This window comes from Mirounga angustirostris, unplaced genomic scaffold, assembly GCF_029215605.1.
Source record: "Mirounga angustirostris isolate CCGP_5_RB_7025 unplaced genomic scaffold, mMirAng1.0.hap1 SCAF_14, whole genome shotgun sequence".
NCBI classification, from domain to species: Eukaryota; Metazoa; Chordata; class Mammalia; order Carnivora; family Phocidae; genus Mirounga; species Mirounga angustirostris.
In genome coordinates this window covers 9,690,291-9,718,257 of record NW_026991722.1, presented here as the reverse complement: position 1 = coordinate 9,718,257, position 27,967 = coordinate 9,690,291, and the positions used below count along the sequence as shown (strand labels likewise).

Below are 27,967 nucleotides of genomic sequence, written 5' to 3'. Positions count from 1 at the left end.
TGGTAGCAATTTTGCTCTTGTGGAAAATGGATGTGCCTCATTGGTTCTGCCATAATTGAGTCCACAGGGATTCTGGTGTTCTCAGCACCTTACGGAATCCTATACTAATCCACTAGAGTATATCGTCTTGACCTGGACTGCATAAAATCTGAAATTTCAGGAACCTGTCAGTGTCTAGCCTCCAAAGTTAAAGACAGGATGCAAATCTTTATAATCCTTAACCACTTATAATGATGCATGAAGATTGGTAGATCACATTAAATCTTGGAGAAATATTATATCACCATTTGGATGTACTGCTTCTGTCCCTTTATCAAGCATTTATAAAGGCTCATCTATGAATGAAAGTAAGAGAAACAGAAGGCTCTTTATCCAGGGCAGGCTGCAATGCAAGCAGTTTGGACACTTGATCCCCTTACACCAGCAGACCCAATGTTTCTTGGGGTATCTGTAGCTGCTCAGCATGCTATATGGAACCTGTGACAAAGTAATAGGTTTTCTGCTACACTATAGGGCTAGAAAAGATTATGTCTTAAAATCAGAGAATCCTAGGAATGCCACTTATTTTTTGCCATGTTCAATGGTAATAGGTAATGCAAGAATTCAGCAACCATTGCAGGCAGGACAACTATGCACTCAGATCCACTAGGGATAAAGAGTTCAGGAAGTGGAAACATGGAATAGCTGATGGAAGAATTAAATTATGAATAACAACTATGATTTTCTGATAAACCCATTGGAGAAATAACAGTGACACTTCCTGCCCATTTTTTTCCCTCTTTTCTTTGCTGTGTGTTATATGTACATATGCACATTGACTAATATCCTCCCCACTCTCTTCCCCTAATTATTATTTGTGGAGTGGTTAAATTTTCAAATTTCTTTCATGTTACAGAATATCAAAGTGCTAATATGATAGAACTAAATGAGGAAGAAATAATAATTAGAAATCTGAACTTGAAGCAGATCCACAGGATGTGAGGCTCTTCATTTTGGTAAGACAATGCACTTGTTTTCATTCTTGTGAGTGAAATTATATTTTCCTAGGTTGAGGGACTAGAACCTATTATTTCCATCGTTTGAATAAAATTATTATTATTTATTTTTTATTTTGAGAGAGAGAGAGAGTTGGGGGAGAGGCAGAGGGAGAGAGAGAATCTTAAGTAGGCTCTACACCCGCACGGAGCCCAATGCAGGGCTCGATCCCAGCACCCTGAGATCATGACCTGAGCCGAAATCAAGAGTTGGGTGCTCAGCCAACTGAGCCACCCAGGCGCCCCTCCGTTGTTTGAGAATAAAGGAAGGTGTTTTCTTATATTGGGAAATTTATGGGTGAATTGTAGTGAACATTTTTAAGTTTGGGCTGCCTAAAGTATGTTGCAATCCTTCCTTGTGTTTTGAGATTTCCTTACATGTCCTGCAGAAAACTTAATAAATTGCATTTCTCAATTTCCCTCGCCCGCTGAGTTTACACATGGGACTTGGGAGATGCCAAACTAGCATTCCCTAAGAAAGTTAGATTTGCTAGCAAGTTTATGAGGAAATAGGACATGTGGCATCCTTCCAGTGTGAGTGGTCCTGAGGGGCAGCAAGCTCCTCTGAGAAAGTGGTAGCACCTCATTCCACTGTGTGCTTCCTTCCCATAAATTGTGCTTCTCTGGTCCCTTCCAGAAGCGCTCAAGGGTAAGAGCAGTTAAGCTTAATTTCTTTTTTAACACTTACATTCTAACTCTTCTGTGTAGTACATGCTATTGAAATCGAAGATTAAACTTTCTGGAACCATGCTGATATTATTTAAAAGTGAAAAAAAAATATCTGAAGTTGCACAGGGAAAAATGAAATTTAGATATTTAACAGATGCAAACATCATGGTATTTCATAGTGTGATGGGAGGGACATGGCCATACGTGACCCCAAGTGAGTTATTTAACGTCCCTCAGCCACACTTCTCTCGACCTTGAAAATAAATGGATCTATCAATAAATACTTAAGGTCATTATGTATGGTAAAGTACAGAGAGAGGTGCTTAGCGATGATCCTGACAAACAGTGTGCATTCTGTAAATGTTCCATCCCTTATCATACCCCTTAGGATCAATTAGTAGTTTATACATCTACTGCAGTAGATTAATTGGCATGAATGATAGGACAACGTAAAGAATATATGAGTAAAAGAGAACATGAGATAACATTTCTTCTGACCACATACACAAGGGATAGTGTATTCTGAATACAAAAGGGATACTGTATATGAAGGCTTGGTTTTCCTAGTGAACTGTATCAGTTTTACCAAGTCATATATTTCATAGGATCTTAGTTTCCTCTTCTGAGAAGGGAACCATTTGGGTCATCTGATGCCAAAGTCTCTTTCAGCTTTATGGAATTATATTTATTAGTAATAAATATACATTTCTCTACAGTTACTTGGATTTACATCTTAGAATATGAAGGTATAATTTAATTCTTGTGTTTGTTTTGTATTCTTTAAAACCTGATATTTGTTTTATAAAATTTAAAAAAATCAAATTTACATAATGTAGCTCAGAAGTAGGTAATCCATCTATTCTGTGGTATTTGGAGTTAGCCTGAATTAAAAAAAATAAGAGTCTTCATTTTTCCTACTTTTTATATAAAGTAATGCCAACATATGGTCATTTTGTAATGATTTCTTCAAGTTTCTTGCACAATGAAATCAATAGAAATATGATGATAGTTTCTGTTCTGTCCTCAGAAATCAAGTAGCTTATTCCTTCTGCACATGTTTTAAGAGTAGCCCTTCAATATTTACCCTGCTTTAGAACTGGAGGGACAACTTTGCTTTCTTCTTTATCAAGTGAAAGAAAGCTAGCAGCAAAGTACTTTAACTTCTTGTCTAACCTATTTTAAAACCCTATCTACATCTGTCCTATCTTTATGCTATTTCCTCTGGTCCCAGAGCATCTTCCTGTCAGGACAAATCATTATCTGTGCTTTTGCTCAATCACATCTCTGGGATTTCATTGGTTATTTCTTCTTTCTCTAGTGGGACACAGTGGTGAGTTTGTTAAGGACCCAGATTCAAAGTCAGTCTCCACTATTAGCTGTGCGAACTTGGGCATATTACTTAGAATTCTGTTTCCTCAGCTGTAAAATATGATAAAAATATAATTTCCCTGATATGGCATTTGGTGAGCATTAAATGAGAGACTTCTAAAGTACTTAGAAGGAGGCGAAGCCTCAATAAATATTGGCTCTCACTCTATCCTTGACCTGTCCTTCTCTACCGGATCTATAACCTGGATGTGTATGCATGGAGGTTTCTTCCACCATAAAAATGATGTCACTTTGCTTTTCCGTTTTTATTTGGACACTGCCTTAATTTGTTCCTTTTATTACCACCTATGAAGAGTTTACATTTACTGGCTTCACCCAATCTACCACGAAGTCTGACTGATTTTACCACCCATTTCTAAAATGGAACCTTGCCACTCTATGTCACTGTTCTAACTCCTGCTTTTATTATCTCTCACCTAGTCTAGGCCAAGAGGCTGCTTTGAAATAGAAGTGCAATTTTATCCTAAAGAAATGCATAACAGTAAAAGAAAAAAGAGTCATAGGAAAATGAAGATATGGCCATATGCATCTACAATGATGTAGATTTAATTTATAATTAAAAAGTTAGCACTTTATATTACAAGTTTTGATGACCTTCTATTACTTAGCTATTGTTAAAAAAGAAATATGATGACAGATTCAAGTACTGGAAATCATTCCATCTTAACTGTTTATTTAGTAAGCCAGGAGGCAAACATGGATGGTCTGATGGTACTCTTCATCAGGGAGACATAGTGCTTCCAAACATTTTAATGTAATCCGCCCTTAGAACTAGCAATATTTATGTTATTTTTTCTACATTAAATAATATTTATTCATTTCATAAACAGACAATTTATTTGGTAACAAAATATGCTTTTGTAACTCTTCACCATAGCATATAGTAGTGAAGGCAAAAAATGGCTGGCATTCACCAGAGGAAGATTAACGAACAGATGAAAATAAATTATGATCTTATTAGTAGTTCTGTTGTAAAGAATAATTTTAATTTATCTTGAAGGTGTATCTTTTATAAGAGTTGCTTCAATGTCAGATGTATATTTGGATTTTCAGGTCTTGCATTTTATTTAAATGTCTTAGAATCATCCTTTTTTTTAAAAGTTGTTTTTTTTTTTAAGATTTTATTTATTTATTTGACAGAGAGAGACACAGCGAGAGAGGGAACACAAGCAGGGGGAGTGGGAGAGGGAGAAGCAGGCTTCCCACTGAGCAGGGAGCCCAATGCGGGGCTCGATCCCAGGACCCTGGGATCATGACCTGAGCCTAAGGCAGACGTTTAATGACTGAGCCACCCAGGCACCCCTAGAATCATCCTTTTATTGCTATTTATTGGTTCACACATACACACAAATTCGGAAAGTTAGTGTTCTATATCCACTGACTCTATTTTTCCCCATCCATGCAGTAAGCCTACAAAATATAAATTTATCTTCCAACAGTCTTGTAAAATGGCTCTGTTGTATTAAATTAAGTCATTTAAATTCTCCTGTCTTTCTTGGGTAATATGAAATCATCTCTCCCTGATTTTGTCCCATCTATTCTCCTATTACTTTTTGATTTCTTGATGTTGGCATATTTTGAATGTTCCTTATATTCTCAAAATCAGAGTCAAAGAGAAGACTAACCAATTCTTTTCTTTTTTTTTTTTTTTTTAAGATTGTGTTTATTTATTTGACAGAGACACAGAGAGGGAGGGAACACAAGCAGGGGGAGTGGGAGAAGGTGAAGCAGGCCTCCCGCTGAGCAGGGAGCCTGATGCGGGGCTTGATCCCAGGACCCTGGGATCATGACCTGAGCTGAAGGCAGACGTTTAATGACTGAGCCACCCAGGCGCCCCTAACCAATTATTTTCTAACACAAAATTTAACATTTCTAAAATTTAATCCATAATACATCCTACTAACTGCCATATCTTTCTACTTTTTCAGTAAAATAGGTTCAGGCCAGGAATCACACACTACCACAAAATGCATATAAAAGGATTGGGCGCCTGGGTGGCTCAGTTGGTTAAGCGACTGCCTTCAGCTCAGGTCATGATCCTGGAGTCCCAGAATCGAGTCCCACATCGGGCTCCCTGCTCGGCGGGGAGCCTGCTTCTCCCTCTGACCCTCCCCCCTCTCATGTGCTCTCTGTCTCTCTCATTCTCTCTGTCTCAAATAAATAAAAAAAAATAAAATCTTTAAAAAAAAATTAAAAAAAATGCATATAAAAGGATTGAGCAATAAATTCCCAGTAGCTTCAGGCAAGGATGGAGGGGGAATGAGCCATTTGGATATGTAGGAAATAATCCAGCGTGCTTGGACTCTCGCTCGGTGTGGAGTCAAGGTCAGGCTCATTTTAGAAGCTGTTCCTGACAAAAAACCAGGAACCATAAAATCATCACACCCACAAAGAACCACTCAAGGACAATTTTGAGGTAACTGAAGTGAGGACAATAAACAATGCAAAGAAACAAATCGAGGTGTTCAGGGAGATGACAGACTGCTGAGGAAGATACAGAGCAGAAATCCAAAGCACACTCCAAGCTATTCCTCTGTCTGGAGTAACTGGCAACAATCACTCCAATGTGAGGATCCCACTTACACTGTGCTTTAAAGAAAAGAGGCACTTAGAACTCAAAAATATAGCCGATGTTGAATCACTATGTTGTACACCTGAAGCTAATATAACATGTCAACTACACTTCAAGCAAAAAAAATATAGCTGATGCCAACTGTAAAGTGTTTCTGCCAATTACAGCCAAAGATAGAATTTTCTATAAATAATAGCAAATACTCTCCTCATTTTGTATTCTTAGTTGGGAAGAACAAAGTCGACTCTAGCAAGACTAAAAAGCAAGTTTTTGCGAAAGGAAATTGGTAAGTTCACAGAATTTCCAGAAAAGTCAGAGAACCAGGCTTAGTGCTACTCAGTCCAGAACAGTGGAGCCAAAAGCTGTGAACAGTGAGAGGATGTTCTAGCAAGACACTATCACTGTCACTGGGCATTGACAAAGCTACACACCAGCTCCCAAAGAACCAGACATTGCACCACTGTGCTTACCCACATATCAACTGACCTATTTGTGGCCATCCTGCATGCTGCCCCTCTCAAACCCAGTTCCCCTTTGAGTGCATCTAATTGGGATAACCTAGACAATGTGTCTTCTCACTGCAGGGAAGTGGGCAAATTTAGTATTTGGATATCCACTTTGGGAGGGTGGGACACACAATGTATGAAACTATTATATAAAACAAAATATTGAGGGAAGGTTCAACAAATGCTGGACAGTCAAGTATAATATATGGCTACCTTGTTCCTGACACAGGAAAATGATCATTCTTGTGAAAGGTGCACCAAGTGGACAGAAGTCAACTAGATATGAACGATGACAGAAATCAACATACACTAGACCTGTGGTCCTCAGCCCTCAGTGTGTGTGGAAAACATAGATTGCGCAGCCTCAGCCCACAGTCTCTGCTTCAGAGGCCTGGGATGCAATAGGAGATTCTACAGTTGTAACAGACTCCCAGGTACCTTGCTAATGATCATCCCAGGACAATATTCTGAGAACCACTGGACTTGTAAATCATAAATATTTCCTTCAGTAATACCTGGTAAACATTTACACAAATTCAGTCTTACTAGTAAAAGCACAATATGAGTTATTAGTAATTTTATATTTTTAAAATAAATATACTTAAAGGTGTGCATTTTTTCAAGATTTTTTTTTTAGAGAAGTTCTAGGTTCATAGAAAAATTGGAAGAAAAGTGTAGAGATTTCCCAGCTACCCCTTGCCTCCACACAGGCACAACCTCCCATTATCACCATTGGTCACCAAAGTGTCACATTTGTTATGGTGGATAAGCCTACACTGATACATCATTATCACTCAAAGTCAGTAGTTTACCTTAGGGTTCACTCTTGGTGTTGCATATTCTATGGGTTTTGACAAATGTATAATGACGTGTATCCATCTTTATAGTATCATTCATAGTAGTTTCACTGCCCTAAACACCCTCTGTGCTCCACTTGTTTATCCTTCTCCTACCTCTACCACAGCAATGATCTTTTTACCATCTCCATAGTTTTCCTTTTCCAGAAGGTCATATAAGAATCATATAGTATGTACCCTTTTCAGACTGACTTATTTCACTGAATAACATACATTTAAGTTTTCTCCATGTCTTTTGATGGCTTTACAGCTCTTTTTTTATGCTGAATAATACTCCACTATCTGGATGTACCACAGATTATTTATCTATTCACCTACTCAAGGACATCTTAGTTTTGACAATTATGAATAAAACTGCAATAAACATCCATGTGCAGGTTTTTGTGTGGACATAAGTTTTCACCTTTGAGTAAATGCCAAGAAGTATGGTTGTTGGATCATGTAAGAATATACTTAGTTTTGTAAGAAAGCACTGAAATGTCCTCAAAAGTGGCTATAACATTTTGCATTCCCACCAGGATGACTGAGCGTTCCTATTGCTCCACATCCTTGTCAGCATTTGGTGTTGTAGGTGTCCCAGATTTTGGCCATTCTAACAGATGTATAGAGGCATCTCATTGCTGTGTTAATTTGCATTTCCTGGATGGCATGATGTGAACTATGTATTATTTTTCAGTTAAACCTGTTGCTATCTATGTGTATTCTGGGGTTAGAGATGTCTTTCAAGGAATGCTAAATGTATACATCTGAACAAGATGTGTCCAATCTGACAGTAGCTTTCAGAATTCAGAAGCATAACAAAAGTAGACCAGATACATATTTCTATTGGGTACACTAAATATCATAATATACAACTTTAAAATAATTTGTTATTTAGGGTAAGTTTTAGTAACTCATAAGAGAAATTGGAGCCAGCAGGCTCAAGTGTTAATTTTACAGATCTTACGAAATTTGGAAACCATGTTATCAGGGGAGCAGGAATATTTAAAGACAATGCACCAGAGGAACCTGGGTGGTACAGTCAATTAAGCATCCAACTCTTGGTTTCAGCTCAGGTCATGATCTCAGGATTGTGAGATCAAGCCCTGCACCAGGCTCCACGCTCAGTGTGGAGTCTGCTTGAGATTCTCTCTCCTTCTCTCTCTGCCCTTCCTGCTCATGCTCTCTCTCAAATAAATACACACATCTTATTAAAAAAAAATGACAACGAACCAGATGGACATGAATATGCTCTATTTTCATTTTTATATTTTCTAAATAAAAACTCATATTATCTATCTGAGATTCTCTAATGAAAATAAAACATTTCTATTGACACATAATCTGCCTAATAGACACAGGTATCTGAGTCTAGGGACTAAAATGAAGATATGATATAACAGAATAGTAGTTAACTATTATCTTTATTATTATTTTTTCCCCTCTAGCTTATGAAGTTCAGAAAGAGGAAAACAACCCGTTATGGTGAGGATTGCTTCCTATGTTTTGATCGGCATTATCCCATATTATTCTAATTGCCCTTCCTACTTCCTAAACAGTAATAAAGCTTCAAAGTCACAAATGACTACCAATGAATATCATATTTCCTCTTTTTTTCACAGACATTATTTTTACATCTTTAGTTATTCTGAATCGAGTGTAATTGTTTCAAAGCCAAAAAAACTCCCATTTAAAAAAAAAATTGCTCAGTAAATTTTGAGGTTTAGAAGTTGTTTTGTTCACAAGTTTGAGAGAAACATGCCATTTTGCAAGGCGGACAATTCTTGATAAAATAGAGTTCTTACTGGAGACATTTGAGTTTTCAATTAGGTCCATAGGCATAATAAATTATGCATTCATATTACCTATAATGTTGAATTTCTACACCTTGAGATAATGGTGAGCCCCTGGTCATAATTACACAACAGATGGTTCTTCCTGAAGCAGAACAACACATATCATACAATTTAACCATGAAGAAAATGAAGAGAAGGGTTATAAAAATAAACGGAGATCGGCATCTGATTATGGGACAGTGCAGAGCAGTATGTTGAGTCAGACACAAATAAACATTCATTTTCCTCCTCATACACTTGGCTGATTTTCATAGAAACATCACAGGCAGCAACTTGAACAAACCTCTCTTGATTGTGTCTCTCATCACACACAATGTGTACTTTTGAAAATCCAATATTTTGTTTTAATCTGCTTCTTACAGTTTTCAAAATATGATCTTAGCCATTTTAGGTTCCCAAAGCATGAACAATACTTTTTTGATGGAAGGGACCCAAAAGATACATGTTTTGTTTATGAGGAAAAGTCAAATGCCCTCTTTTTTTTAATTTTAAAGATTTATTTATTTTAGAGAGAGGGAGAGAGAGCATGTGCTCAGGCCGGGGAAGGGGCAGAGAGAGAGGGAGAGAGAATCTCAAGCAGACTCTCTTCTAAGCATGGAGCCCAAGGTGGGGCTCAATCTCATGACCCTGGGATTGTGACCTAAGCCAAAATCAAGCGGCTGTCACTCAACTGACTGAGCCACCAGGCGCCCTTTAAATGCCCTCTTTTTAACAGCCTTTTTTTTTTTAATTTCTTTTTAAGATTTTATGTATTTATTTGACAGAGATTGAGAACACAAGCAGGGGGAATGGCAGGCAGAGGGAGAGGGAGAAGCAGACTTCCCGCTGAGCAAGGAGACTGATATGGGCTCTGGATCCCAGGACTCTGGGATCATGACCTGAGCCAAAGACAGGCACTTAACCCACTGAACCACCTGGGTGCCCCATTAACGGATTTATTGAGATGTAAGTCGTATAACATAAATTTCACTCTTGAAAGTGTCCATTTCGGTGGTTTTTGGTGGTTTTATATCCACAGTGTTTTGCAACCATCCCATTACTGCCTCTCATGTCAATACCCCATAAGAAACCTTGCATGCATTAGTAGCCACTTCTCAAGCCCCCAGGCCCACTCAACACTTCTCCCCTCCCAGTTATAGAGAAGCAAACTTATACTTTCTATTCTATAGATTTGCCTATTTTAGATATTGCATATAAATGGAATCATATAATATTGCTCTTTTTTGACTAACTCCTTTCACTTAGCATATTTTTTAAGGTTTATCCATGTTATAGCATGTATCAATGCCTCACTTATTTTTATGGCTGAATATGTGGCTTTGTGTGGATAAACCAAATTTTATCTATTCCTTAGCAGTTTTGGCTATTATGAATGGTACTGCTATGAATATCCGTGTACAAGGTTTTGTGTGGACATACATTTCAAATTGTCTTGGGTATATAGCTAGAACTAGAACTGCCGGATCTTACTTCAGTTTAAAAGTTTGAGGAAATGCCATTTTTTTTTCCAAAGCCTCTGCACTGTTCTATATTTTCACCCACCATATGTGAGGGTTCCAATCTCTCCACATTCTCACTAACACTAGTCGTTGACTGTCTTGGATTTTAGCCATCCTAGTGGGTATGAAGTGGTTACTCCTTGTGGATTTAATTTGATTTCCCTAATGACTAATGATATTGAGCATCTTTCCATGTGCTTATTGTATATCGTGCTTATACACTGTATATTGTGCTTATTTGTGTAACTTCTTCAGATGACTGTATCTTCAAATGTTTTGCCCATTTTTGAGTTAGGTTTTTTTTATTTTCTGTTACTGAATTGTTAAGAGTCCTTTGTATATTCTAGATATAAGTCCCTTATCAGGTACATGATTGCAAAAATTTTCTCTCATTCCGCATGCTGTTCACTGCACTTTCCTGATGGTATTCTTTGAAGCAAAAAGTTTTTGATTTTGATGAAGCCAAATTATCTTTTTTTCTTTTGTTGCTTCTGCCTTTTTGTATTGTTTCTAAAAATCAACATTTAACTCAAGACCACAAAGATATACTCCTGTTTTTTACTGAGAATCTTATCACTTTAGACCTTATCTTTAAATCAGTGATCCGTTTGAGTTAATTTTCATGTATATATGCAACAGGAATCCATCTTGATTTTTTTGCTTGTGGCTATCCCATTATCTCAGCACCATTTGTTAAAAGGCTGTTCACATTCCTTATTGAATTGATAATTGCATCATGATAGATGAAGTTTAAGGCTCTTCTATAAGAGCTTACATGTAGAGAATAGTGAGGATAGAAGCTAAGTAGAAAATGTAAAATGGCTGTGCATAATCTTGGCTTTTTTGTTCCCAGATCCAATCCTTTCCTCTTCCCTATTATTTATTATTTAATTCTATATTTATTTATTTATTTATTCATTTATTTATTATTTTTGTATTGCAGCAGACTTCCAGGGCTAGGTATAGCCAAAGGTAGTAACAGAAGACCATAAGATGGCAGGAAAGGACCAGCTCCCACTCAATCCTGGGAGGCATCTCTGGCAGCCCTTCTATCTCCTTCATGTTCCAGGACTTAATGAACCAGAAGTCCTCTGATTCCAACTTCTTGGTTCTGGTTATCACTGAAACTATTCCCCTAGTTCCAGTAATAGCTTTTCAGCCCCAAAACAGCAGCAGCTCTTTGCTTTTGTTAATCTTTAGGTCACCTCCTTGTCCCTATTTTGGAGTTTTAGCTCTTCCATAACCAATCTAAGCAATACCTTATTCTGAAATCCTTCTGCTTGAAAATTGAGAGTCGTTGTCTTTTCTTGTTTATTTCCTGATCATGCTGACCTGCCAGAAGTGAAATCAAAGGGCTAAGCTAGAAATGTTAACAGGATTTTCTTCTCCTTTAGTGCCCATGGTTCTCGGTCCTGCCACTTCAAAGAATGAAGAAGTAGACAGATGAAGAGTGGTGGGCGGCCAAGTTTATTGAGCGATAGTAAAGTTACTGAGCAATAGTACAAAGCTCCTGAAGAGAGAGGGGGCCCGATAGGGTTGCCATCAGAGTTTCTAAGTCTATAGGTTTTTATGGGCTTGTTGGCAGGCTGATTTAATCTGATTAAACCTCCCTGCGCCTGTCACCCAATCAGGTTTTTGTCATCTACCCTATCACGTGGGAAAGGGTGGAGGGCTCTTATAAAATCCTTTTAAGCGTGGTTTCCTTTTAGGGTGGGGGCCTCTTGCCCCTGCCTGCCTTTCTTCCAACTATGCTTCATCAGAAAGACGTTTCCTCATATGTCTATCTGCTTTTTTCATTCCACTTTGTGTCCCTTGTCAAGATGGATCAAGATGGAACGATACAAATTTTAACTCAGGCTCAGTAGATCTCCAGAGTTTGGTATTGACTCTTTCCACGGTTTAGGAACTGAAATAGTCTACTTGAAGACTGAGAAAACTCACTTCTGTGTCAAGTCCTTGTTCCATTTCAACTTCATCTTCACTTCTTTCATGTTTCTGATACAAATCTTCTCCTAACCTACAGAACTTCCCCACACATTTTTCACATTGTATGCCAGTTCTGATACCCAACTGCTTTTTATATCCATTGTTTGTCGCTAGTCATAGACCTTCATGAAGTTTTCTGTTAGGATAACACTTTAAAGTTACCAGTACTTCTAATTCAACTCGATTTGATTTGACTTGATTTAATTCAACACTTAATACACATTTAATGCATCTAATATGCCAGGCTTTGTGCTTAGCTCTGGGAGGCAGACAGTTAATGGCTCAAAAAGGACCCACAGAATAGTGGGAGAGGTAAAGTAAAAATCACAAAAATATTGTATACTATAGCAGGAATATATATATATGACCTATGATACAGAAAATTCCAAGATTTAGTGAAAGTTACTTGTCCCTTAACAAATAATTATCAATACAGATTTTTATCTTATGATCTAGACAAACTTCCATCCTTTGTAGTTGGTAACACTTCAAATCCTGCCAACCGCCCCGCTCTTTCTGTATATGTGTATGTTTATGTTAACAGCTGCTGTACAGATACATACAGAGAGAGAGATTGTCAAGGCCAGACTTAATTAAGAATGAAATTAAGTGCTATGGAGCCAAATTTATGATAAAATTCTTTTTTTTTTTAAGATTTTATTTATTTGAGAGAGAGAATGAGATAGAGAGCATGAGAGCGGGGACGGTCAGAGAGAGAGGCAGACTCCCATGCTGAGCAGGGAGCCCGACGTGGGACTCGATCCCGGGACTCCAGGATCATGACCTGAGCCGAAGGCAGTTGCTTAACCAACTGAGCCACCCAGGCGCCCTATGATAAAATTCTAAAATCAAGCCCACTTTTAGCACCTACATTTACACTTCTCATTCATTTTTAATTTTTATTTTTTACATTGATTTATATCTTCACTATCTTAGAAAGGTAAAAATAAAAAACACCATACTTTTTTCGTGATAAAAATTAATATTTTAAAGTTATGAAAGGACATACTAATTATTATAATTATTATCATAAAATCTGTGATCACAGTTTGAGATTGGAGTTCAAATTATAAAATTACAGCTTTTGTCCTAAAGTTATACATTTTAATACAGAAATCCTATTACATTTTATGTTTCCTTTTGATACTTTTAGTCATAATTTATGTTAGTTACAGCTTTAAATATTGGTAGGTCTGTCTTTCTTTCCTTCTTTCTTTCTTTCTCTCTTTCCTTCTTTCTCTCTTTCTTGCTCTCCCTTTCCTTTTTTCTATCAGTATTACTTTGTAGATAACAGTAGGCAGCCTCAAAAAAAATCATTGACAATCGACTTTTTAAAATTATTCTTAGAGGGGCACCTGGGTGGCTCAGTCATTAAGCGTCTGCCTTCAGCTCAGGTCATGATCTCAGGGTCCTGGGATCGAGTCCCACATTGGGCTCCCTGCTCTGCGGGAAGCCTGCTGCTCCCTCTCCCTCTCCCCCTGCTTGTGTTCCCTTTCTCGCTGTGTCTCTCTCTCTGTCAAATAAATAAATAAAATCTTTTAAAAAATAAAATAAAAATAAAATTCTTTAAAAAAATTATTCTTAGAAACTTCTTTATTACAAGTGTCCTTAAACACTTCTTCACATGTACTGCAGAATGGGTATGACAACTGACTTGCTATTCAATATTCCTTCCAAACTATGCCTCTGGAAATATATTAGGAAAAACAGTCACTTAAAATAAAACAAAGTTTGTCTTTAATATTCTGATCAATCTGCCTGCTCTAAGCTTTAGAGAAACTATTCTTTTTCAAAGGCAGAACTCTGTGAAACATATAAACATATTTGATTTTATACCTTTAAATACAACCATCAAAAATATAAGCCAAGGAGGGTGTGCCTGGGTGGCTCAGTCAGTTGAGCATCTGCCTTCAGCTCAGGTCATGATTCCAGGGTCCTGGGATCGAGCCCCACATCGGGCTCTCTGCTTGGCCAGGAGTCTACTTCTTCCTCTCCTTCTGCAGCTCCCCCTGCACATGCATGCTCCCTCTCTCTCTCAAATAAATAAATAAAATCTTAAAAAAAAATATCTATATATCTATATATATATAAGTAAAGGAAACTCAGTAGCAAGTCTTACTAGTATTTTCCTCCCTGGAATCTAAGTGTACACTACTTTTTTTTCTTCTTTTTTTAATGAACCAAATGATCATTTCACATTTGAATTTGTAGTTGATTAGAAATGCATTCATCTGTTCCATTGGCGAATAAGCTCAGAAGAGATTAGAAAATAACTGCTTTAAATGTGCTAGTAGATGTTTCATTTAACTCAATAATAGGTTTATAAACCATTAGTTTTATATTTCAATCAAGTCATACAAGACATTCAAATTTTAAAGAGCTGTGAACACTGCACATTGCATTTATGCTCTATCTGATCACACGTCTGCCACCTAACATAGCTGCTTTCCTTCACGTCATGTTTTTGATTCTCAATCCTTTACCTTGAATGAAAGATTTGAAATATATTAATTAATTAATTTATTTATTTATTGTATTTTGCATCCTTTTGAATTGCACTAGAACCAGCTGTGCTAATAAATAAAGAAATCTCTGGAGCAGAGACTTTAGGTAATTTTCCAAGGTGGAGAATTCAAAGTCATACATTGATACACCAACGATCTTGACTGAAATTTATGCTTCCTGACCTTTTTCCTTCCACCATACTCTTCAGACCACACGTTTCCCATTGTGTGATATCTCTGTCTATGAGCAACATTTCTCCTTTTGTTATTTTTAACTAGAGTTATTGACTTCACCCCTAAGCTTCAAATGACAGTTCCTACTCTGACTAGAAATGGTTTACTTATCTATCTACTTAGAAAAGTTTTAATTATCCTTTAAGCTACTCAGTTTTTCAAAAAATATTTACTAATCATTAAATACGTTTGAGGCACTGGAGACAACATTCTGAAATATGATAGCAATAGTTTTTGCAACTATGGAGCTTACGGCTAATATTTGTGTGATTAATTACACCATTCATTACACAATAGATTTATTTAAGTGCAATCATCAATAATGCTATGAATGAGAAATGAGTGGGTACTCTGAGGCTATGTAATCTATACCCTGGGGAGGTCAAGGTCTAGATCCCTAAGGAGTGATAATTGAGCTGAATTTTAAAGGAAGAAGAGGAATGTACTAGAGAAAAAGTGGGGGAAAGTCATTCCAGGAAGAAGTGGAGGCTAGAAGGTAAGGGACTTGAAAATATCTTCTGTGGTTGGAACACAGACAGTAAGGACAACTTTGCAGGTCATGATGCCACTAATGTAGTCCAGGGTCAGATTCTTAAGAGCCTGGCAGGATGTGCTCAATATTTGGGTCTTTCAGAGCAAAGGAAGTAATTAAGTGATTAAGTAGGGAGGCACTTGATAAGACTTGAACTTGCAGAAGCTTAGCCTGACTGAACTAACATGGATGTGTGGATATTTTCCACTTCCCAGGGATAAATATGGCAATTTGACTAGAACAGTTTACATGGATGCATGCAGATGACTTGTAGAAATAATCAGGAAACGAATTTTACAGGACTTGGTGCTAGGGTAGATACCAGAGAACAGTAAGTGGTGGTGAAAGAGTATTCCCCAGTTCCTAGCTTGATGAATGCCATTCATTATGATAGGGCATGGGGAGGAAGACCAGAGCAGTACTGAATTAGTTCCTCCTTTGAGCTTCAGGGAATGTGTGCCCATCCACTTGATGATTATTTAAATCTAATTTTATTAAGGTTGTACCTTTGTGTATATTGAGATTAGGGTCATATAACTGTGTGCTGCATGATGTCTTACAATTTTTCATCGTTCAAGAAATGCTTATCACTTACATCAGAGAGGCGATTAGAAATAAAAGTTAGAAACTGTACCTTTGGAGTTTGAGACATATACCAATGACTTCCTACCAGTAACACTAGTAAGTGGTCTAAGTGGGATTTAAATATAATATATTTTTCTATTTAATGGCAAGCAAGGAATGAACATTTTCCTGTATTTTCTCCTATAGGCTGCAAATTTAACTTCTTCTAATACTTCTGGAGTTTTATCAACCACTACTTTTTTCTCTCCAGTCTCATACTTAACAGCTGTCTATTGGGCTCTGTGGTAGGCTGAATAATGGCCCCCCAAATGTCCATATCCCAATCTCTGGCACCTGAGAAGGTATTACTTTCCATGATAAAAGAGACTTTGCAAAGGTGATTAAATTAAACATCTTGGGATCATAGGGTTAATCTAGTTCATCAAGTGCACCCAATACAATCACAAGTCTCCTTATGAGAGCAAAAATTCAGTCAGTAGTTGAAGACATGGCATGACACAGAAATAGAAGGTAGGATTGATGCAAGGAAAGGTCAAGGGCCTGGGAATGCAGGTGGCCTCTAGAAGCTGAAAGGGACATGGGACAGGTTTTCCCCCAGAGCCTCAAGAAAGAGCCAGCCCTGCTGACCCCTTGATTTTTCCCCATAAGACTAATTAAGACTTCTGACCTGTGAGAGTATACATTTGTGTTGTTTTAATCTGCAAGTTAGTGGTAATTTGTAAGCAGCCATGGGAACCTGATTAGGCGCCTCTACATTTTAACTTGTTAGTTCATGCACTTGACCATGTAAAACTAACTTAGCACCTGCCCTTCCTATCTACCACCACCTGAAATCAACAACCTTTGCAGGCTGATAATGTCAGGACAGTTCCTGGCATTATCAATGGCACTACTCTTTCAAAGTTATATTCGGGTTTTCTCTTTCTCATTTCATATTCCCTACTCCAATATTTGGGAACAGAGAACACAAATGACTGTCTTTGCTAAAATTCCCTTCTCATTTTCCTACTTCTGATTTTGTATTCGAGGCCAGTATCAACTTGTTTCACAAAGATTCCCTTCCAGTACCGGCTATTGCATTGTGTTGGGCTTTATATTGTCCCCATTACCTATATTATTTGTTCCTTATCCAATTTTCAGTTCATGCTGATTTTTCCCTACCTGCTCTCAAGACATGTTTGGCATTATATTAAACACAGAGGACAAGTAATTTGTTGGAAGAAAAAAAAAAACAAATGAAATTTCTTCAATACAAAGTTGAAGATTAATTTTTTCCAAGATGCTTCCTCTGACTCAACATATTGATTGTTTTATAAAATAATTATTAGCATTATTATATATATTTTGCTAGCGAATCTTTAGTTTGTTTACATGTCAGCTTTGAGGAAATTTTTTCTTTTCTCTCCAACTTAGCTCTTATAGGAGGAATATACAGAACATATATTCATATTTTTCTCCCTAAATACATTTATTTATCATATACTGTATGACAAGCACTAAGAAGAGCAATAAACAAGACAGATACCATTCTTTTCCTCATGGAATTTAGGTTGTTTATTTTTCTTTTGTTCTGTAACTTTAGAATTTATAGTGTTGTATTAGTTTTCCAAGTCTTCCTTAACAGATTACCACAAACTGGGTGGCTTAAAACAACAGAAACGTATTCTCTCCCAGTGCAGGAGTCTAGAAATCCAACATCAGGTCATCAGCGGGGTTGGATCCTTCTGGGAGCTCTGAGGGAGAGTCAGTTCCTTACCTCTCTTGTAGTTTCTGGCGGCTTCTGGCAATCCCTAGTGTTGCTAGGCTCATAGTTGGCGCCTTTCTAATCTCTGCTTCTGTCCTCACCAAACATTTCTCTGTTCTCACACAGTGTTCTCCTCTCCTTATGCAGATACCAGTCACACTGGATTAGGGTAAGCCTCATCTTAAGTTGATGACATCTGCAAAGACCTTATTTCCAAGTAAGGTCACATTCATACGTAATGGAAGTAAGGACTTGAACATATCTTTTGGGGAGACACAATGCAACCCATAAAATGTGGGTAAAATTTCTTAGTAAACAAAGTATATGAAGGTTTACTGAGTTTGGTCCAACAGGAGCCAGGGTAGAGAGCCTGAGAGTACCCATTGGCATAAACCGGTCTGAATTCAATGACATGTTCTCAAGCATAGGGCAAAGTCAGTGAACACTAAGATATTGCCAGAAATGACAAAGGCCACCATTTTTTTTCTTTTTTATTATGTTATATTAATCACAGTACATTACATCATTAGTTTTTGATGTAGGGTTCCATGATTCATTGTTTGCATATAATACCCAGTGCAAAGGCTACCATTTAACCAAAATGAAAATACAAGTGTAGAGACCAAAATTGAGCTGAGGTGTAGGAGTCACAGAATATGATATTCCGACAAAACTGGATGGAAAAGTCTTTATTCCCAGTGTCCTACAACTTAAAGCAATTTTGATTTTTCTCAATTCGCAAGCTGATAATTTTATGTTATTTTATTTTTTTAATTTTTTGTTTGAGTATAGTTGAGTATACTTGACACACAATGTTACATTAGTGATTCAGCAACTCAATACACTATGCCATGCTCCCCGCAAGTGTAGCTCTCATCCTGTCACCAGCAATATTATTACTAATTTTAAATTAAACTTATTTTTACGGCACTGTCTTACCATACCTTTTACTACCTTCTCCTTTTTAACTCCCCTAATGGGACTTAATTCAGGCTATCAGTATTTATCATGTGGAGAGTGTACTAAATGGTCCCTCAACTTGAGTTACTTCCCAATACAAGTTTTCACTGTGGACAGGGTGGTATTTGTATTTCTACATTTAAAAATGCATTTATAGTTAGTAGTCATTGGTTCTATATGATTTTGAAAGTAATATACCTTAATTATAAAGAATCATAAAATAAAAGGAGAAAGAAGTTAATTTGATGTATATGTTTCCAAGTTTTTCTCTACAAATATCATATACATATAATGTATACATGTATATATGTATATATAATATATAGAGGTAAACATATATACACACATACATACATGTGTATAAGTACAGATGCATATGTATATTTCCTATATATATTTATTTATTTTATGTAGGTTTATATTTTAAATGTTAATGCTAAAACTTAGGGGAACTCATTTTCCACTTTACAGTATATTTATTTTATACAATTGAATCTTCTATAATACTATTTGAATGACTGCCTAATATTCCATTACTTGAATATACCATAATTTATTTTACCACTTCACCATTTTGAAATGTTGTGTTTGCTCCTATTTTTTATTATTAAAAAAAGTGACAATTAGACAACTTAGAGCTAAATCTTTACATAGAGCTGTCATTATTTAATTAAGACACATTCCTAGCAGGGGAATTAATGGCTGAAAGAGTCTGTGAAATTTTCATGCTATTGGGATAAATTGCTAACCTGCATCACAGAAAGACAGCGACTCATTTTCTAACGGCATGAAATTCATTACTTTCCTATACCTTTACAATGTCTTATCATGAGAAACAGAAACTATGTTTATGGTGTGCTGTGCATTTCTTTGACAATTGGTAAGAGCATTTAGTTGGGTTTCTTTTTTGGGAAATGTTTGTTCAAATGATAGCCTCATCTTATAAAACAAAAATCACATCATATGTTTCATTTCCCTTTTGCAGCAACAGAAGGTCCAAATTCCTTATTTTTCTATTCAAAACAATCCGTATATAAACCCATTAAATCTGTTTGTGTTTTTCACTTACTCCTGCTCTCATGAGCTATAAGTCATACCTTAAATATACAATTGCCACAGTTGTGACCAAGCTAGAATAGCGTAAGGGTCCACCTCTCTCTCTGCCTCTGCTCACATTTCTGCTCCTGAAACTGACCACCACTTACCTTATAAAGGTCTCCTCTTTTAATCTGTGCATCTACCAACCAGGTCATCCAAAATATTTTTCCATAAAACTTTTAAGTTCAAATACCTTTTTCCTGAAGCAATCATTTTATTTTATCCAGATTCTACTTCTCCTAGAAACAGACGTCCAGGACATGTGGATAGTAATTATAAGAATGTCTATCACAGCATTATTTGTACAGGTAAAAAATTTTAAATGGTAAGGGTCCATTAATAAGTCTGTTGAATACATGTGGTCCATTCAGACAATGGGAAATTAATCAATCATTACAAACAAAGCATTAGAACCATCCAGCTGACCCAGGGAAAAAGGAGAGGTAGCAAATTGTATAGACCGTATACTCTCCCAGTTATAAAACAGTGACAAAAAAAACGGCCTTACATACAAGCCAGTTCATTTGTTTATGAGTTTGAACGTATATTGGAAAAAATGAGGAAGGCCATAAAGAACAGGTTTTTGAAATTGATTGGATGCTTGGCAGGAAGCAGGGCAGCTGTAAATAGAGAAGCAGGTGGTGATGGGGCAGTTGAAAGGAAGGAAGGACAGATTTTAGGCTTCTCTTGTAGTTCCCACAGCATCTAACATATAGAAAAATGGATAAAGTATCCATGGCATGGTATTTAGGTTAACTGTAGAGTGGAAAATTTTATCCACAATATTATAAATGTATGCATATTGGGTATGCCCATAGAAAAGTACTGGCGGATGACAAGGTTAAATGTAAACTAATGTGATTTTAAAACATAAATTGTATAAAACATATTTTTATAGCTTGGCTATTTCAAATGAACATGTATAATGAATTATTTTCTAAAGAAAAACAAACATCACAATACTCGGGCAGATAATTTAGTTGTGGAAAGGAAGTCCCATAGGAACCAATTAGCTTTGTTCTATTCTATGGTGGAAAATTTTACCAGAAGACTGGGACGGTTCTGACTATCTCACTGCCATTTGGCACAGGGGAGAATTTGTGAGAGCAAACTACTCAAAACTAATCCTTCACAATGAGACAAAGAAGAGAAGAAGGAGAAGGAAGGGGAGAATGCAAAAGGAATATCAAAGCAATCCACCATGATAATAAAGATAAAAGCTACTGGCTGAGTACTGAACATGTACCAGCCAGTGTCTTTAAGAGATAAGTGTGTATTACCAATTTAATCATCCTCTCAAATGAAATTGTGAATTAGTGCTATTTATCTTACTTATTTTCAGATGAGGAAACAGAACTATTCAGTTTAAGTAACTTGCTATACTTCGACAAAATCAGTAGGATCTAGAACAGGGTTCCCCGATTGTGGAAGCTAAAGTCTGTGGATTTATCCATCATGCTCCACCAATATTGCCCCAGTCCCCTTCCTATGTTTCTTAAGTTGCTTTTGCATGTTCTTAAAATAGCTTATTTTTGAGGGTTATTCCTTTAAATTTTCCTGTAACTCCCACAGTGCACATGCGTGCACACACACACACATCGTATATTCCACACCCTCCTTTCTCACATCCAGCAATAACTGGTCTCAAGATTTTAGGATATATTCTTTCAAGCTCTCTTTTTTTAAATCAGTAAGTGGTTAGAGTTGATTGGCTTCCTTGTAACTAGCTCCTACATCACAGAAAGCCAGGCCCAGGAAGCCTGGAAGAGCAATAGACACACGGTGGAGATGTACAACTTAGGAAGAGTCTGGAGTATTAGGTGCTTCCAGGGAAACACAGCCTATGAGCATCCTGTAGGGAAGGGACCTGGGAGGGTGAAGCCTGCATGAGAGCACAGGTTACTGGGGGGCAGCTGACACCAATATATGGGAGTAAAGGAATCATAGATAAGCAAAGTCTAGATGATAATTCTGCATGTTTTCCAAAGATCAGCTCTCACTTTGCTCAAATTCAATCTTCACCACTGCTATGCAACCGAATAGATAGACCCAAACATGAACCACAAAACTAATGAAACTGGCTGGTGTATTTGTCCAGGAGTACTTTTGTTACATTTTAAAGTTTGGAATTTCTACATGCAGAAGAAAATCACATTTTCTCTCCCCCTACTTACTCCATCCAATCTTAAGGAAATTCATACAAAATGATACCTATTTTCCGGGGGGCCTCGGTGGCTCAGTCTGTTAAGCGTCTGCCTTTGGCTCAGGTCATGATCCCGGATCCTGGAATCGAGCCCTGCATCTGGCTCCTTGCTCAGCGGGGAGCCTGCTTCTCCCTCTCCTTCTGCCTGCCACTCCCCCTGCTTGTGCTCTCTCTCTCTCACTATCTCTCTCTCTGTGTCAAATAAATAAGTAAAATCTTTAAAAAAAAATGATGCTTATTTTCCAATGGCAGAAAACCAATGACAACAATGTTGCAAACAGGACTCTTAATTCCTTCATCAAACGCAGTAATTAATTAAAAAAAAATCAAATGCAACCCTTGCATTGAGTTTTTCAGTGGCATAATGGATCTCTTTTATCTCTCAGGAACATCCCACTTCTTTGGACAGAATCTATCTCTTCTGAAAACATACCGTTTGGACCACGGTTTAGTTGTTTGTTTGTTATCATTTTGACTGTTTTCTATTTTGGTTCCACCTATGTTCACTTGCAGGATATCATTTGTTCTACATCCAAAATGCCTCTCATTCATCTGCCCACAACTCTCCCTGCTTCCTTCCAGAAACCCCAGGGAGCTACAGTATCCTCCCTACTGTTCCGTCCATCTCTCATTGTTCCCTGTTCTGAGCATTCTTTCCCAGAGCTGGCTGCTGACTGACTTCCTGAAGATCACTCTCTTGTTCAAATTATTTAGTGTCTCCCCATTGCCTATAGAATGATGTCCATGTTTGGCTGCCGATTGACTTCCCGAAGATCACTTTCTTGTTCAAATTATTTAATGTCTCCCTGTTGCCTATAGAATGATGCTCTGAACTCAACAACCTATATAAGTGGTTTTCTCATCATTTGTCATTATATTAAGCACAGACGCTAGTCATACTGAACTATAAGTTATTTCGAATCAAAAGTGAAATTTTTCTGTGTGCTTTTTCTCCTGCTGTTCTCTTTGTCAAAAATGCCTTTTTTTCTTAAACTGTAATGCACACTCTTCTCTCTCTCTAATTCAAATTTCATATTTACCACAAACTTTAATTTATATTTCTAAACTGAAAACTATAGAATCCTTGTTCGAATTCCCATGTGCCTTAATCCGGACTCATTATAGTACATAGATCTAACTTTCATTATGATTGGTATCTATGTCTGTGTATATTATTTAGAAATATACTATAATTTTTTATGGCTATATATCATAAGCTTGAAGACAATACAATTCACATATGTGCTTTATTTATGTATCCCTTAGAATCACTGGCAAAATTACTTGTGCAAATAATCAGCCAATATTTGGTGAGAAACTGAATTTTCAAGCAGGTGAGCATATCTTCTGTAACTACACTGGTCACAGCATCAAATAGTTTAATTACATGCAAAGAAATCCAATTTTCACAAGCTTTTCTGCAACAGGCAAAACACAGAAGTCCACTGTTCCATAATTCTATTAGTTTTACTGATCATTGGCCCCGGAAGAATCATCATAGCCAACAAAGACCTAAGAGTTTTTAGCTCAGCCCTCTGCTGCTTGGAAGAAGTGCAAGACCACATTCCCAGGTTGACTGCAATCCTTGCTGACAGATCAGCACACCCATGCTGGCAGCTGTAATGACAGCCATGTCTGATGTTCCTGAATCTAATCTACGGTTCCACTGTGGCTTAATCAAATTCATCTCTACATACACTGACCCATATTGCTGCCTGGGTTTGGTACCTGTGGGCCTGTTTTCTTTCTTTCTTTTTTTTTCCCCCAAATAGGACAATAAATGATTATTCTCAAACAAGGCAAGTATGAACACATTCATAGAAGACATTTTCCCCTCACAGGCAACTAGAAAATGTGAGGCTTTGTTTTAGAGTTTGCAGTATCCATTTACACCATCAATTCTACAAACCTCACAGTGAGGAGAGAACTATAAATAAAGAGAGATGAGCATTTGGAAGATTAGTGTATGAAATAGGGAGATGTAGATTGTGACAGAAGGATGTAACCTTGCAGAGATATATTTTTTTTCTTCCTAAATAGCTTAGGTTATTTTTTAATCAATGAGGAGATTATTGGCTCTGATATTATGTTGTCTTTCTCCTTCCCTGTGTCATGAGAGACTGAACAGAATTCTGGAATTATTAGAAACGTCACAGAGTATTGTTGCTCATCCTCAGCTTTATGCTAGTCTAGGGACTAGTGAAGGTGGGTATCCTGTGGGCCCTGGATGGTACAGGCAGATCTCTGAAAGCCTTCTGTCCCACTCCCATCCTCCTTCCTCTTGCCCTTCCTTCTATCAGTTCAAATCTGTGTTCTCCTCATATGTGCTTAGGGCTTTGTTGGTTGTGTGGAACATAAAATGAAAAAGATACCCTTTGTTTTAAAAAATAGATACCCTGGAAGGGAAAATAACTTACCAGGCAATTACCTGGTAAAAACTAGTTACAATTAGGCTGCGGTGTCTCAGACACAATCCCTAAGGGCTTGAGCTTATTTATAAAGGGAAAACAAAAGGAGAATATAGGAGCCCACAATTTCTTTCTACCTGAGATTACATTAGGATCATTTGGGAGATCTATCATCTATTAATTGATTGATCTATTATCTATCTTTCTATGTATAAGACATCTGGAATATATACACATGCATATAATATATACCATTTACAGATACGGAGTCACATACTTCTAGATGTACGTGTAGTTTCATTTATGTGGATATTGTGTGTGTGTGTGTGTGTGTACAAGCTATGTACAAGCTAAGTGGAAGATCTGGCTAATAATACCATCAGATAAGAGCTGGATTAGCAACTGATACTCTCATAGTCAACTATATTTTAAAATGACACATCTTTAGGGCACCTGGGTGGCTCAGTTTGTTAAGTGACTGGCTCTTGGTTTTGGCTCAGGTCATGATCTCAGCGTCCTGAGATCAAGCCCTGCAAAGTGTGGCACCTGCTTGGGATTATCTCTCTCCCTCTGCCCCTCGTAAGCCCCCCCCAAAATGCATGCTCTCTCTCAAAAATAAAATAAAATAAAATAAATGACATATCTTTGCCAAGTGTGCTATAACAAAGCAGCTATGATGATACCTGTTTTCTCATTTAAAAAGGTGAGTTGCCATTGATAATAGCAATTCCTCTACTCTATTTCAAATTACAGGGGATCCTGGGTAGAATTCTATCATTAAAAATGTATGTTGGAATCCTGTATTTTGATTTCTGAAATGGTCAGATGCTGACATTGGTATTGAGTTAGAAGAAATTTTTCCCTATAATGAGTAAGCCTTCTGAGCTGTCTCTGCTTCTTTGTCAGTTTCTATGATTTTTTAAAAAGGAGATTGATTACCTAGGTGCTAACTTTGAAGTTGGTCTTTCTGTCCAAAATTAAATATGTTTTCCCCTTCCTATTCTAACTCAATTTTCTTTGTCTTTTGGTTTTTAGTGAAAAATAGTCCCAGAATCCACATATCACATCAAAGGGTCTTGGGACTCTCCTCCTTGCTTCCTCTGCCACCCACCGTTAACAGTGATTAGACCACATGAATTGGTCTTCCTCCAGTTGTCACCACAGGCTTCTCACAAACTGGGATGTATCTGAAGTAAAATGACCTTCTCATTTGGAAGAGGACTACCATTTAATCCAGGATCTATCACTGCATTATCCATATTTAATTTGATTTTGTTTTACCTCATTCTTATTTATATTTAGTCATAAATTTGTGACTCTCTACAATGGGTAATATTTTATCATGTTGTTCATATTAATCTATTTTCTTATATTTTGTTATTCTTATAAGATACCAATTACACTGGATATCCTAATTCAATTTGTTTCAATTCCAAATCCTTCCCTAGCTCTTGAAAACATAAGCAAGGAGACTCTAAACCTAACATATGTAACCAAATGATGTTATGATTGCCAAAATGAATATATCAACATGCTGGAATTTGGCTACTATGGCCAAGATCTTTACTCTCTTTTTATAACATAACTTCCTTTTATGGTTTCATATTTCCTTTTCCTTTTTCTTTTTTTCTTAAATTACCCAAGCAGTTTTTGTTTTGTCAGGAAAAAAAAAAAAAAAAGATTTAAGTCTTCCTCTAATTGAGCTTAAGGCTTTGCTACAAATTTAACATATTGCTTTCTAACTAGGAGTATGCTTGGTTAACTCAATTTATATTTTGTGTATTATAGAACAGGTGTTCCCAAGATTACTGGTACAGAGAGGAAAATCTCTATCAAAAAGATAAATTACTTAATTTGTTCTCTTACTTTTTTAGTAGAATCTTAGTGAAATTTTCCTAAAACCCAACATACAATATTTGTTTATCTCTCACTCTTAAAATGTCTTAAAATTTTTGACTGCAAGAAAAACTTATTACATTTGCATTAAGCCTAAATTACCAGTAGAAGTTGCCCTATTGCGATACATGTATTCTTCAAAATTACGTACATTTTACAATAAATTTTGTATTTGAGTTTGCTCAGAGCCTTAAGATACAGTTTCAGTCAAACCATAAATATCACACTAGATAATACCAGGGCAATGCAATTTACTGTATAACTGAGATCTGGCCATTGTTTTATTTATTTATTTTTAATATTTTTATTTTTATTTTTTTAAGATTTTATTTATTTATTTGAGACAGAGAGAATGAGAGACAGAGAGCATGAGAGGGAGGAGGGTCAGAGGGAGAAGCAGACTCCCTTCCGAGCAGGGAGCCCGATGCGGGACTCGATCCCGGGACTCCAGGATCACGACCTGAGCCGAAGGCAGTCGCTTAACCAACTGAGCCACCCAGGTGCCCTGGCCATTGTTTTAATAAGGTTAGTCTAGATAATACTGAATTCCCAGTAGCTTGAAACCACTGAGCTTTTTTGAAGACATGTTACCTTCCTGTTGCAGGTTGGCTCAGGTGATTAGGAATTCAGGAACCAGGTATGATGGAGATCCAACAATGTTGTAGCTACACACTCTTGAATATGTAGCTTCCTATTTGTGGGTCAGAAGAGACAGATAAAGGATCACAGGCCTGCTCTTCAACGATCTAGCTTAAGAGCAAATGCATCTCGGGGCAGTTGGTTAAGCTCCCAACTCTTGGTTTCAGCTCAGGTCCTGATCGCAGGGTCATGAGATCAAGCCCCACATCAGGCTCTGTGCTCAGCACAGAATCTGCTTGAGATTCTCTTTCTCTCCCTCTGCCCCTCACCCCCCACACTTGCTCTCTCTCTCATGTTCTCTCTCTCACTCTCTCTCCTGCTCTCTCATGTTTTCTCTCTTTAAAATAAATAAATGTATCTTTTTTAAAAAAGAAACATGAATGTATCTCTTGTGATCATAGTCCATTGGCCAGCACTTGCCACGTGGCCTCATCTGAGTGCTGGCTGGGCAATGGGATGCTGGTCTCTATGCAGCCCCCTCTCAGTTGCCTTGCTCTCAGGAAAGGTACCTCCTAGGCTTGTACAGTGTCAGGCATTCTTCTCAACAACAGCCTCAAAAGAATGACTGCTTGGTGGCGGGGAGAGAAAAAGGTCCCAGCCTCTGACTGATTCCAACATCTCTGGAGAACCATTGCACTCCGCAGCTTCAGAGGGCGGCTGGAGCCATTGGGCGTCTTCCCTTTCTGCTCACTTGTTCTTTCACCACAGGAGCTGATCCTGAGAGCAATTTCCAACAAATTTTCTGCAAGCAAATCCTTGACGCAGAGTTGGCTTCTCAGGGAGCTTGACCTGTGGGTCACCACCTACATTGCAATCA

The 27,967-nt window shown here is 37.3% G+C and overlaps 1 long non-coding RNA gene across 1 annotated transcript; it reads left to right on the top strand.

Annotated features, from left to right (window-relative positions):
* The first annotated feature begins 914 nt into the window (after positions 1-914).
* On the top strand, positions 915-27,967 carry LOC123852522 (uncharacterized). Its single transcript, XR_006792909.3, has 3 exons — positions 915-995; positions 23,474-23,541; positions 25,651-27,967. It is a non-coding gene; the product is annotated as an uncharacterized LOC123852522 (long non-coding RNA).